Source organism: Schistocerca piceifrons, chromosome 2, assembly GCF_021461385.2.
Source record: "Schistocerca piceifrons isolate TAMUIC-IGC-003096 chromosome 2, iqSchPice1.1, whole genome shotgun sequence".
NCBI lineage: Eukaryota > Metazoa > Arthropoda > Insecta > Orthoptera > Acrididae > Schistocerca > Schistocerca piceifrons.
In genome coordinates, this window is record NC_060139.1 from 848,182,053 (window position 1) to 848,197,221 (window position 15,169).

The window sequence follows — 15,169 nt, forward strand, 5'->3', positions numbered from 1 at the left end:
GTAATTATTACTACTCTGCCAACGGTTGTCATACGGGTGGTATCTGTTTTGGTCACGATATGTGTTGTGAGAATAGCCTTGTCGTGTCCAGTTATTATTTCTTTCATTGCGGAATTGTGACAGATGTGACCTGTAATTGTTGTGCTCCTGTTTCCGCGTTCCCCGATTGTCAGTGTCAATTTCCAGTTCTTGTAACAGTCCCTGAAAAGCCTCAATGTCTTCTTTGCAACGTCATGCTAAAATAATATGCCGTAAATGTTCAGGTAATTTGATTAAGCAAATGCGGATGAGTTCTGAGGGGCTGTATGGGTTTGACAGGTACTGATTCTTGTGCAACATGTCTTGAAAATATTTCACAAGACTGGAAAATTCAGATTGTTCGAAATGTTTCATCATTATGATGCCATGTTTTACTCGGTCTTGTGTGGCTTGAGACCAATATGCTGAGAGGAAGGCATGGTAAAACTCTCCTTCACTGTGGCAATCGTGAATGACCGATCGCATTCTTACAGCTGGTTCATTCTCTAAGTAGCCACACATAAATTCTAATCTGTGCTCTAATGACCAGTTGGGAGGAAAACAATGAGAGAATTGATGGAGCCACGCTTGTGGATGAATGTCGTTGCCAGAATTCTTAAATGTTTTGAATTTACATGTAGTAATGAACAGCTTATAGTCAAAGTCATCATGTCGGCGAGTCGCATATCGGTCATTGTTACGTCGTTTCGGCGGTTCCATTTCGAAATTCGGTGCACCTTGCCAATTTCTTTCATAATTTCCGAAATGCGCTGTGTTATTATTTTGTGGCTGTTCCGTATTTCTATGTCCCTCTTCCTGTATTGGGGCGCGAGTGTCCTCTGAAACACGTAATTCTTGTATTACCTGTGTCAGCTGATCTTGTACTTCCCGGATTTCTCTTTGGTGTTGCGTATTAATTTGATTCTGATTTTGTTTGAATTTTCTAATTTGTTCATACCCTTCTGTGTCAGTGAATGCTACAGGTCTTGTGTCATTCAGATCATCATCTACCTTTGTAGATAAGTTAGTGACCTGATCCGAAAGTTCAACTACTTTCTCTGATAATGTACTAACTTCCTCCATGTGTCTTTCTACTGTGTCCTTTAAGTTTTCCTGAGTTTTTGCAAGTTGCGTAACCGAATCGTTAGATGCAACTGAGTCAATTTTAGCTTGCAAGGTCTCATGATTTTCATGAACAATAATTTGCAGTTCTTTTATGGCTGCTTCTTGATTCTGTAATGCATTTTCATGCCGCGAAAAAATAGGTTGAAATGCTCACAAATTTGTGTTTTTACGTCATTACAGACTTTTTGACATTTCGATTCAATGTTATGTAACTCAGTAGTTAAATCTTCACGTGTTTGTTCAAGCGTGGTGTGAAGATTTTGTTCCATTGCGTCTAATTTTTTAAGATTTTGTTCCACTGTGTCTAACTTTTTAAGATTTTGTTCCACTGTGTCTAACTTTTGAAGATTTTGTTCCATTGTGTCTAACTTTTGCTGTGTTTGTCTCTGATTTTGTTCCATTGTGTCTAACTTTTGAAGATTTTGTTCCATTGTGTCTAATTTTTGTAGCCTTTGTCCCATTTGTTGCATTAACTGTAATAACAATGCACTGGTGTCTGAAACATGTTCCTCAGTGCATTTCGGCAGTGAAGTTGCACCGGCAACATTCGCATTTTGACAAGCAGAAAATGTTTCTTGACTCATTTGAGAAAACGGTGAGAGCCCAAAACCTGAGTCTACAGTATTTGCAATATTGTGTTCTGTCATTCCCGTTTCCTGAGGCGAGCTGTTGCCGACCGATCGATCGATAATGCTTCCCTGTTCACTACCTGTTTCACTGTCTACACCATTATTTGACGCCCGCTCCATTTCCCTATGCACAGTTACCAAATTACTACTTTGGATGTCTGTTACTTCATTACACAGTGGTGCTGATAAGCTACGCTCGTCGTCACTATTATTTCTCAGTTTACTTTGGAGCCTAGTGTTACGTTTTTCACACGCCATTATTGTCACAATATTTCACACGATAACACAGAAAAGCACAATTTGAAGAGCAAAAATAAGAGAACACATTAACATAACACTGAAAATAATATCTAGTTAATTGCAAGCGCAGCTGCGAAATACTTGGTGCAAATCTACATGCATGCCACAACTGTTTAACTGTACAACAATGAAAGACTGCAACTACAAAGGAGATTCTCTCTACAATTACGCGCTGGCAATAAACAATAGCTACACTAATTACACAAACTACAAGAAAAAAATCAGAAGGTTCCAGTGAGGTATCCTCGGCTAAGGGTCGACATATGAAACGTCCCCTTTTTTGAAGAATTATACAAGACTGTGCTTAACCTGACACACAATATTTTTAGCGCAACGCAATCTGACTTTCAAAAATCCCTACAAAAATATGGCCCTGACTAACATTAACCTATGCGTTTCACAAATCGCTTACCTCACAAAAATCTTGGTTACACGAACTACTGCAATACAGCAAGCGCCACTACTGCCAGCTAAATAAAAGATTCAAACTATGGAAGGCACTAACTACTGATAGGCATAGTTAGCAAATGAAAGATTTTAATAGAGAACAAACAACGTATTTACCTTAATAGTCATAGTATATATATCATTTCACGACAAATTACAAAACTCCGCCATCTCTCTCCCCACATCCGCCACTGCTGGCGGCTCACCTCCAACTGCGCAACGCTACGCACTGCTCACATCCAGCTGCCGCTGCCCAACACTACAATGGCAGACAACAATGCAAAACTAGACACAGACTGCACACAGCACAGCCAGTGATTTTTATACAGAGGTGGCGTTACCAATAAAAAAACCTAAACAGCCTACTTACAAACATTATCAAAGTATTACCACAAATCTACAAATACTGTGCACATAGACTTTCCTTTCTTGGTTTACTGTCTAAGAAAAGTCGTAGGACCAACACTGCCCCTCGCATCCCCTCATTTCATCAGAACCTACATGGGTCTTCCCCAAGATCGGCTTTTGCCAGCCGTCCCCTTCTTTTATAAACATATAGTGTCAGTTTTTGGCATGTTGAGGGCATTTTGACTGTCTCATACACCTCCCATAATCTCGCACAAAAATACACTCCTGGAAATTGAAATAAGAACACCGTGAATTCATTGTCCCAGGAAGGGGAAACTTTATTGACACATTCCTGGGGTCAGATACATCACATGATCACACTGACAGAACCACAGGCACATAGACACAGGCAACAGAGCATGCACAATGTCGGCACTAGTACAGTGTATATCCACCTTTCGCAGCAATGCAGGCTGCTATTCTCCCATGGAGACGATCGTAGAAATGCTGGATGTAGTCCTGTGGAACGGCTTGCCATGCCATTTCCACCTGGCGCCTCAGTTGGACCAGCGTTCGTGCTGGACGTGCAGACTGCGTGAGACGACGCTTCATCCAGTCCCAAACATGCTCAATGGGGGACAGATCCGGAGATCTTGCTGGCCAGGGTAGTTGACTTACACCTTCTAGAGCACGTTGGGTGGCACGGGATACATGCGGACGTGCATTGTCCTGTTGGAACAGCAAGTTCCCTCGCCGGTCTAGGAATGGTAGAACGATGGGTTCGATGACGGTTTGGATGTGCCGTGCACTATTCAGTGTCCCCTCGACGATCACCAGTGGTGTACGGCCAGTGTAGGAGATCGCTCCCCACACCATGATGCCGGGTGTTGGCCCTGTGTGCCTCGGTCGTATGCAGACCTGATTGTGGCGCTCACCTGCACGGCGCCAAACACGCATACGACCATCATTGGCACCAAGGCAGAAGCGACTCTCATCGCTGAAGACGACACGTCTCCATTCGTCCCTCCATTCACGCCTGTCGCGACACCACTGGAGGCGGGCTGCACGATGTTGGGGCGTGAGCGGAAGACGGCCTAACGGTGTGTGGGACCGTAGCCCAGCTTCATGGAGACGGTTGCGAATGGTCCTCGCCGATACCCCAGGAGCAACAGTGTCCCTAATTTGCTGGGAAGTGGCGGTGCGGTCCCCTACGGCACTGCGTAGGATCCTACGGTCTTGGCGTGCATCCGTGCGTCGCTGCGGTCCGGTCCCAGGTCGACGGGCACGTGCACCTTCCGCCGACCACTGGCGACAACATCGATGTACTGTGGAGACCTCACGCCCCACGTGTTGAACAATTTGGCAGTACGTCCACCCGGCCTCCCGCATGCCCACTATACGCCCTCGCTCAAAGTCCGTCAACTGCACATACGGTTCACGTCCACGCTGTCGCGGCATGCTACCAGTGTTAAAGACTGCGATGGAGCTCCGTATGCCACGGCAAACTGGCTGACATTGACGGCGGCGGTGCACAAATGCTGTGCAGCTAGCGCCATTCGACGGCCAACACCGCGGTTCCTGGTGTGTCCGCTGTGCCGTGCGTGTGATCATTGCTTGTACAGCCCTCTCGCAGTGTCCGGAGCAAGTATGGTGGGTCTGACACACCGGTGTCAATGTGTTCTTTTTTCCATTTCCAGGAGTGTAGGATAGGTTAATCTTAACTGGTTCTCTCAATGACATCAACAACTGTGAGGGCATGTTGTCTACTCAACTTACATCTGTCAGAGATATCTCAAAATTTTTTCGCAGTATTATATTTTCGATTTCACCTTCATCTAATTTCTCTTCGTCTCCCATAACATTATCTCTAAATTTCTTTATTTCATGTAGGCCTCCTATATATTCCTTTCTCGTGCGTTATAAACGAGAAAATTAGTAAAGCCTTTCCAGAATGAGATTCTCACTCTGCAGCGGAGTGTGCGCTGATATGAAACTTCCTGGCGGATTAAAACTGTGTGCCCGACCGGGACTCGAACTCGGGACCTTTGCCTTTCGCGGGCAAGTGCTCTACCATCTAAGCTACCGAAGCACGACTCACGGCCGGTACTCACAGCTTTACTTCTGGCAGTACCTCGTCTCCTACCTTCCAAACTTTGCAGAAGCTCTCCTGCGAACCACTCCGCTGCAGAGTGAAAATCTCATTCTGGAAACATCCCCCAGGCTGTGGCTGAGCCATGCCTCCGCAATGTCCTTTCTTTCAGGAGTGCTAGTTCTGCAAGATTCGCAGGAGAGCTTCCGCAAAGTTTGGAAGGTAGGAGACGAGGTACTGGCAGAAGTAAAGCTGTGAGTACCGGCCGTGAGTCGTGCTTCGGTAGCTCAGTTGGTAGAGCACTTGCCCACGAAAGGCAAAGGTCCCGAGTTCGAGTCTCGGTCGGGCACACAGTTTTAATCTGCCAGGAAGTTTCAGTAAAGCCTTTGTAACTCCAGTTGGTGTGAAGAATGGCTGCTAGCTCTGAATGTAGAAAAATGTTTATTAATGCTGATGAGTAGGAAGAACAAACCTGTAATGTTCGATGAGATTTCGAGATTGCAGCCAGATCATGTTGACTTCTTGCCACGATATTTCGGCTGGCAAGAAGTCAACATGATCCGGCTGCAATCTCGAAATCTCATCGAACATTCAAAACGCCGGAAAAACTTCGAGAATCACAAACCTGTAATGTTCGGATACAATATTACTAGCGTCCTGTTTGACGCAGTCAAGTCGTTTAAATATCTGGGTGGTAAGTTGCAAAGCGATATGAAATGGAACGAGCATGTGATAACTGTCATATGGAAGGCGAATAATCGACTTCGGTTTATTGGGGGAACTTTAGGAAAGAGTGATTCACCTGTAAAGGAGATTGCATATAGGGCGCTAGTGGGACCTACTCCTGAGTAATGCTCAAGTGTCTGAGATCCAAGGTAGACATCGAAGCAGTTCAGAAACAGACTCCTAGATTTGTTATCGGTAGGTTCGAACAACACGTAAGTGTTACGGAGGTGCTTCGGGAACTCAAATGGGAATCCCTGGAGGAAAGGCGACGTTCTTTTCGAGAAACACTTTTGACAAAATTTAGAGAACAGACGTTTGAAACTGACTGACGAACGATTCTACTACCACCAACAAGAATTGCACGTAATGACTATGAAGATAAGTTACGAGAAATTAGGGCTTATACGTAGGCATATACACACACCAAAAAAAGTTTTGCATCACCCTGGTTCCCAGAACTCCTGAAGATAGACGTTGACTGTGGATATTGTGTCACCTTTAACTGTTCAGAGATGTCGTTAACCCGCCCAAAGATATAAACAACCATTCATGAGCAGCGCCAATTAGAAGGAGGGGGTCCGACAGCCGACCAGTTCCAGTCATTTCACCAGAAAGGAGGTACACGGCTCTTGTTGTCTGTAGTTCAACCATGCCTCGATGGTCAATACCGCAGTTCGATCGCGCTCCACATTGTTACTTTGTGCCAGAAAGGTCTATCATCAAGGGAAGCGTCCATGCGTCTCGGAATGAACACAAGCGATGTTATTCGGATACAGAGAGACAGGAACTGTCGATGGCATGCCTCGCTCAGGCCGCCCAAGGGCAACTGCTGCAGTGGATGACCGCTACCTACGGATTATGACTCGGAGGAACTCTCACGGCAACGCCACCATGTTGAATAATGCTTTTCGTGCAGCCACAGGACGTCGTGTTGCCACTTAAACTGTGCACAATAGGCTGCATGATGCGCAACTTCACTCCCGACGTCCAGGGCGAGGTCCATCTTTGCATTCACGACACCATGCAGCGCGGTACCGATGGGCCCAACAACATGCCGAATGGACAGTTCAGGCTTGGCATCACGTTCTCTTCACCGATAAGTGCCGCATATGCCTTCAACCAGACAATCGTCGGAGACGTATTTGGAGTCAACCCGGTTAGGCTGAACGCCTTAGACACACTGTCCAGCAGGTGCAGCAAGGTGGAGGTTCCCTGCTGCTCTGGGGTGGCATTATGTGGGGCGGACGTACGCCGCTAGTGGTCATGTAAGGCACCATAACGGCTGTACGATACGTGAATTCTATCCTCCGATCGATACTGCAACCACATCGACAGCATATTGGCGAGGCATTCGTCTTCATGAACAACAATTCACGCTCCCATGGCGCACATCTTGTGAATTACTTCCTTCAGGCGAACGACATCGTTCGACTAAAGTGGCCAGCATTTTCTCCAGACATGAACCCTACGAACATGCCTGGGATAGATTGAAAAGGGCTGTGGACGAGGTGACCAACCAACCACTCTGATGGATCTACGTCGAATCGCCGTTGAGGAGAGGGACTATCTGGACCAAAAGTGCCTTGATGAACTTGTGGATAGTACGCCACGACGAATACAGGCCTGCGTCAATACAAGAGGACGTTCTACTGGGAATTACAGGTACCGATGTGTTCAGTAATCTGGACCACCATCTTTGAAGGTCTCGATGTGTGGTTCTCATGAGCAAAAAAAGGGCGAAATTGTTGTTTATGTTGATCTCTGTTCCAATTTTCTGTGCAGGTTCCGGAACTCTCGGAACTGAGGTAATGCAAAACTTTTTTTGATGTATGTAGATAGTCGTCTTTCACTCGTTCTGTTATGCGAGTGGAACAGGAGAGGAAATGACTAGTAGTGGTAGAGGGTACTCTCCGCTAAGCACCGTACGGTGGCTTGTGGAGTATCTGTCTAGATGTATATTTCGCTGTACTGATAATCCATATTTTTTCAGTGTGAACATAGGTTTTATTGAATACAAACTAGAAAACACTTCTTTATTGCACGGGAATTATGTGTCTATTGACTTACGTTTCCTTCCTCTCCTTAAAGCATCTCTTTCTCCTATGATTTGTACTCGTATGCCTCAGTGAAGTGACCAAAATTCTTGTTCTCCAGCGGTCATGGCGCCATCCTCACACTACTTTGATATCTTGATGATAGCGTTTACCTTCTTCGTCACCCAATTTTGAAGAAAACAGGGCCGCGCGGGATTAGCCGAGCGGTCTAAGGCGCTGCAGTCATGGACTGTGCGGCTGGTCCCGGCGGAGGTTCGAGTCCTCCCTAGGGCATGGGTGTGTGTGTTTCTCCCTAGGATAATTTAGGTTAAGTATGTGTAAGCTTAGGGACTGATGACCTTAGCAGTTAAGTCCCATAAGATTCCAAACACATTTGAACAATTTTGAAGAAAACAGTCAAGATGACAGTTCAGAAAGTGAACCTTGAAGCTCGTCAAACAGTCTAACCTTTTGAAATTTTCCACTATGTGTGCCAGATCCTGTACCAATTTTTATTTTGGTCAGAGCCACAGTCATAGTAAATGTTTGAATGATGCTGTCGCGGTTTGAGCGTAATAATTTTTATTTTATTGTTACACGATACAGATTTCGGCCTTAGGCCACTTTCAAGTAAAAAAACTTGGCGTTTCACGCATATGTTAGCAGGGAAATCCGTAATAAACTGTAATTAATATGGACTATTGTTTCATTTCATGATTAGATGATCATCCTGTTCATTATCCGTTGTGTGGTGCAGCACCTGTGTCTCATGTTTGCTATTGCCACCCTTGTCCTATTAATACCCGCTGCATGATACCTTTCATTGAATGCATATTAACACATGAGGAATGATCTAACTATTGGCCAGTCCAATTGATGTAGATCAGTCTGACATCGACAGGGGTTTGTCAAAAGCCCAGATGTATCCACACACTGATCACTGACCTCGTATTTTGTCAACTCTCAGGTCACATGGCCAGTGGCTGGTACAGGCCCGCTGCAGTTCATGGTAGCTGGCAGAAATGTGCAGGTTGAGCTGAATCCAGGACCATCGTAGACTTGCTGGAGTATCAGGTGGTAGCACCCACCAGGTGGCCTAACCTTGATGGATCTAGTTCAAAGTCCAGAACCACCAAAGCAGGCTGACTGCTTGTAGACCAGCGACTTCGCCTACTTTATGATGTTGTTCAGTGGGGCAGGACTAGCTTGACTGTACATTGAACTCATGACTAGTGGGGACTGCGTTCGACGAATGGATGATGCCAAAGTAATTATACTACTGGTTGAGCTAAGTGCATTTATACTCCCCCAGGTGGGGAAGAGGGGTGTTATGACAGTTAACAGGCTGCCACCATATACACAGCTCTGTGGAAATGCTGCATTCTGTTACACTATTAGCAACAAAGTCATCAACTGATGGCAGAACACCACACAGCAAGGTGCCATGTCAGCATTTCGTAAGCACCTAGTTGCAGCATTATGGTGCGGGCTAGCTTGTTTATAGCTTGCAAAGGACTGTCTGAAACTCAGCCCATGAAACTTCTCCCCCTTGGGAGGATCTGGTCCTCCAAATTCCCAGCTGCTGCTGGACCTATGAACCATAAAATAACATATTGCTACTACTCTACAGTTTTCTCCCCACCCCCTGAGGTGCAGTGTTTCCCACACAACTATTTGCACTTTCACATTGCCTGTAATTGTTTCCTATATTCTCTACCACATGGCTAATAATCTGCCTGTTTAGTTAAACAATTTAGTTGGTCCATTGTGTTGGTAGGTAGCGAGTTGGAAGATTGGGTGGGCCAATGGTGGACATAGGTGAAGATAGACCATACAAACGATGTTGAAGTTTTAGAAAATTCCTGAAGCCGCAATTCCCATTAGCATGACCCATTGCTAGTACCTACTGTGGTATTGTTGTATATGCTGGAACCACTGTTCTGTATTAATGTACTCATCCTGTACTACTGGCAGCTTGTTGAGAGAATGAAGTATGGTGGGATCAAGGATAGCAATCAGGAAGGTTGGGTTCTTCACTAGCAGAACTTCGAAAGGATTATTGGGTAGATGAAGCAAAAAATACTTTAAGTTGAGAATCGTTGTTCCTGTTAATATCACTGGCAGCCAAAAAGTCAGTCTGAGGATGTCATGTTGAGTCCCATTTAGCAGTGTCCCACAGTTGCATGATTCTGATCATTCTGTGCCATTTGAGCATCCTTGCATGTAGCAGGTGATGCTAGGTACTCCTTAGTTGCACACTGAATACATCTTGGTAGATCCTGTTTCCTGTAAATGTGGATGTGCCACAAGCATGTCTGATGGGAATGTGTCCAAATCTGTTCCTCAAACAATCAGTTCCATTTAACCAGTCTCACCAACAATTTGGGCCACCATGGAGCAGTATACCAAATCGTTCCCCCTGGCATTGTCTCTGCTCTTCTGCTGCCATTAATACATGAGTCTTCCTGTCCGTCATAACTACCAAAATTTCCTTTGTTTTGAGATGTGCAAATATACTGTATGTCCTCCACGTCACTGGATACAGATGTACCACATTTCATTGATACATGCCATCAATGCTCATTACTTCATTCCCCCCTTCTCTTCTCTAAGTTGCCCCATCTCTTGACCTAAGTGCATACAGTGAGGTATGTGCAGACTGTTTGGGAGCAGCTTGCTCACTTTGTCATCTCATTAGGTCAATGCTGGTAAAGGTGGGGTGGCAATGTCCCCAGAATGCCCTGAAAGGGCGAAATATTCCCAATGTGAATGAACTGATACAATTGTGGAGCTGTAACTTCACATTTACTTCAAGGTCACCTCGACTATTTGCACATCATAAATTTATTTAGTTTGTCCCTATAGAGTGTAACGGCTCATAAATATCACCCAATGACCCAGTCACCCACTCCTGTCTACAAGGTTTCCGTTTAATTCCAGTACCTTTTGCCCCATTTGGGGTTTCAAAAATTTAACTGGTGATGGCATCTTCCGTCCATATACTATCTGGTGTAGTGAAAGTCCTGTACTCTCGTGCACTTTTGAATTGTCTGATGCCACTACATAAGATAATATGGTTACTGACTCAACATCTGCCCTACTGTCCTGTGAACCTGTTCCTTTCTGCCATTTGCTTGCAGATGCGCTGCACTTGTTCTTAATTATCGAATTAGTAATAAATGAAAAAGTTTATTTATCAGTTGCGACCAGAAACTAGTATCTTGGTCTGCTGTTAATGTCTCTAGGGTACTGTTTTCTGCAGAATAAAATGTGGTTGCATTGTAAATAGCTTGCAGTTCGTATCAATGGCTTACACTTTCTGCCATACCACAGATTGTAGCATATTTGTGTGGCTTTCCAGGTCGATCAGTCTTCTCAACATCAAATTGACGAGTTTTACTGCCCAGTGTGTTAACTGAATGGCTGGATCTTTCGATCTTATTAGCCATGTCAGTGCAGTTAAATCCATTGAGACCTTGAATTTTCTGTCATACAAATGACATTTGAAATACACTCCTGGAAATTGAAATAAGAACACCGTGAATTCATTGTCCCAGGAAGGGGAAACTTTATTGACACATTCCTGGGGTCAGATACATCACATGATCACACTGACAGAACCACAGGCACATAGACACAGGCAACAGAGCATGCACAATGTCGGCACTAGTACAGTGTATATCCACCTTTCGCAGCAATGCAGGCTGCTATTCTCCCATGGAGACGATCGTAGAGATGCTGGATGTAGTCCTGTGGAACGGCTTGCCATGCCATTTCCACCTGGCGCCTCAGTTGGACCAGCGTTCGTGCTGGACGTGCAGACCGCGTGAGACGACGCTTCATCCAGTCCCAAACATGCTCAATAGGGGACAGATCCGGAGAACTTGCTGGCCAGGGTAGTTGACTTACACCTTCTAGAGCACGTTGGGTGGCACGGGATACATGCGGACGTGCATTGTCCTGTTGGAACAGCAAGTTCCCTTGCCGGTCTAGGAATGGTAGAATGATGGGTTCGATGACGGTTTGGATGTACCGTGCACTATTCAGTGTCCCCTCGACGATCACCAGTGGTGTACGGCCAGTGTAGGAGATCGCTCCCCACACCATGATGCCGGGTGTTGGCCCTGTGTGCCTCGGTCGTATGCAGTCCTGATTGTGGCGCTCACCTGCACGGCGCCAAACACGCATACGACCATATTGGCACCAAGGCAGAAGCGACTCTCATCGCTGAAGACGACACGTCTCCATTCGTCCCTCCATTCACGCCTGTCGCGACACCACTGGAGGCGGGCTGCACGATGTTGGGGCGTGAGCGGAAGACGGCCTAACGGTGTGCGGGACCGTAGCCCAGCTTCATGGAGACGGTTGCGAATGGTCCTCGCCGATACCCCAGGAGCAACAGTGTCCCTAATTTGCTGGGAAGTGGCGGTGCGGTCCCCTACGGCACTGCGTAGGATCCTACGGTCTTGGCGTGCATCCGTGCGTCGCTGCGGTCCGGTCCCAGGTCGACGGGCACGTGCACCTTCCGCCGACCACTGGCGACAACATCGATGTACTGTGGAGACCTCACGCCCCACGTGTTGAGCAATTCGGCGGTACGTCCACCCGGCCTCCCGCATGCCCACTATACGGCCTCGCTCAAAGTCCGTCAACTGCACATACGGTTCACGTCCACGCTGTCGCGGCATGCTACCAGTGTTAAAGACTGCGATGGAGCTCCGTATGCCACGGCAAACTGGCTGACACTGACGGCGGCGGTGCACAAATGCTGCGCAGCTAGCGCCATTCGACGGCCAACACCGCGGTTCCTGGTGTGTCCGCTGTGCCGTACGTGTGATCATTGCTTGTACAGCCCTCTCGCAGTGTCCGGAGCAAGTATGGTGAGTCTGACACACCGGTGTCAATGTGTTCTTTTTTCCATTTCCAGGAGTGTATGTTATGCTGTATATAAGACCTATCATCTCTTTCTGCATATACAACAGTTCTTTGCCACTCTATTCAACTGTCATGAGCCATGGGCGACTGTGTATTCTGCTGCTTCCGTTTCTTGACTTAATACACAGCTGAGTGCATAATTTCTTGCACCAAATGATAGCTCAAATTACTTCTCATAATTCGGGAAAACTAATATGATCCCAGGTGTTAACAGTTAATTCAATCAATAGAATTCATGTTTTTGCACTACACTGACTGCTGAAGCTTCACTCCTTTCTGCAATAGATATATGACTGTTTGTTATTTCCACAAATTTTAGTAGAAACTTCCGCTAATAAACCTCCAGGCCAAAGAAAGAGTGCAACACTTTTACCCTATGGTCTGCTGGAAGTCTTGTATGGTGTTTGTTACCATGGTGTCTGTCAGAACTCTTTCACTATTAATTATGCCCTAACTATGGTACTTTTCCTAACGTAAAGTGGCCCAGTTCTAAGTGTTAGGTGTGCAGTTCAAAACCACTTGAATACTTTCCTTAGCCATAATATATTCTCTTCTACATTCTTCACAAAGATAGTTAATCATCAATGTACGCTTTATATTGTTAAGTTTTCAATCTTTGCAGTACTCCAATTAAAAGTCTGAACTGTGGCCAGTTTTTCAATGCATCAGCATGTGCCAATGCTGATTATGTGTCCATGGGGCCTCATATGCTGTCTGTGGACAAACATGTCTTGTTACCTTTAACTGGGGATAACCATTCTGCAAATGTAGGGTGGGAAAATATCTGCATTGCCCCAGATTCCACTATCCTCTTCACTCCTGAGACAAATAAAATTCACAGGAAACTTTTCCTTTCACATTTTCCAACAAACTATTACACAAGCATGAAGAAAATGCAAAAGAAGTATTTTTTTTTTTTTGTTATTCACTATGTCAGAAATGTAGGTCCACATGTGTGGATCTGAGGTCTCACTTATCAAGAAAATATCTAGTCTTTGCTTTGTATTTTCTCTCCCTTTTATTCAACAGAACCTTTTTTTTGCAAAAGATTTTTTTTAATCGAAACAGTTAATTGCATATGCTAATGTATGTGGAAAATATGTATTTTAATATTAATATTTTTGAAAAATATGGTTCTTATACAGATATTTGTCGATGCTCTGTAACAATTCCATAAATGCAAGAAAATAAAAATCGTACAATAACTTCTGGCAAGTAATAAATCGCTACTGAAACTTTCCTTTTTATGACAGGCTTCAAAACAATTACTTTTCACACCACATAAATACATTCTACATTTGATGCACATGACTCTTGTCTTGGAATTGCAGCCAGTTCCTTGCATTTTGAGGCAACCTTGGTCTTAACAAATTTTGGTAGGCGGTCAACATTGTCAAACCTAACCTTTGCAATTGGTTGTGACAGAGGTTTTTTCGGCTTTTTATTTACATTTTCTGCATCATCTACATCTCCACTGTCAGAGGAATTCACTGTACAGAGGAATCCTTTTCTCCAAGCCACTGACACAACAGATTTGTAATTAACCATAGCTTTGCCAGCAGGTATTTTATAATCCATCAGTGACAACCTTTGTTGTTTGGGTATTTGATTGATCACCATCTGCGCTTCATCACCCGATAACTGACATCACAAGGTCTATAAAATGATTTTATATTCTTACAGGCCATTTTCCTGTGCGAATGTAGCATCTGTAATGTGATATAAATCTGTCACAGAGATCAACACCTCCCATATTTTCATTATAGAGCTTCACTGCCATCGGTTTTTGTGGAACATCTAATCTTTTTCTCTTCTCTTGACCACCTCTTACATGTTGTAGAAGGACTGCTTCCAATGCATGATGAAAGCAGCAGCACACTTTTATTGTTTTTTCACTTAATAAGACAAATTTTTTGATCTTCCCTAACCCATTCTTCCCATTCCCCCTGTTGAATTGGTCTATCATTTTTCAATTTCTTCATAATTGGACCTGCCCAGTTCTTCATGACTGTTCCTGTCTGATAAATGTTTCTCTCCAGTAACATGTCTACAGATTTTATGCTTGTGAAAAATCTGTCAATGTATAAACAATGCTGATTGTCTCTGCTGCACCAAGACCATATTCTTTCTGATCTTCAGTTGACGCAGTACCTGCTCCAGTATAAAACATGAAGTCCAACATAAGACGATCAGGTGTAGCCAAAACGATGCATTTTAAACCTAATGGATTAGGTTTCGATGATACATGTCAGAAAGCCATACTTCCCAGGAAATGGCACCATCTGTTCGTAAATGGAAAGATGGTGAGGTCCTGAACGGGTCAGGCACTTCTTCTTCACACAGTCAGGAAAAGGTTTTATCTTCCAAAACTTCTCATGGTCATCAGTGGCGCTAGCCACAAAATGCATGTAGTTCCGCGGTTCATAGAATCTTTCTCTTGTCATACACTTAGCAATAACTGGAACCTGAGTATCACGATACCAGTAAAGCTTAATTTGTGCATAATCCAGGACTCCCAT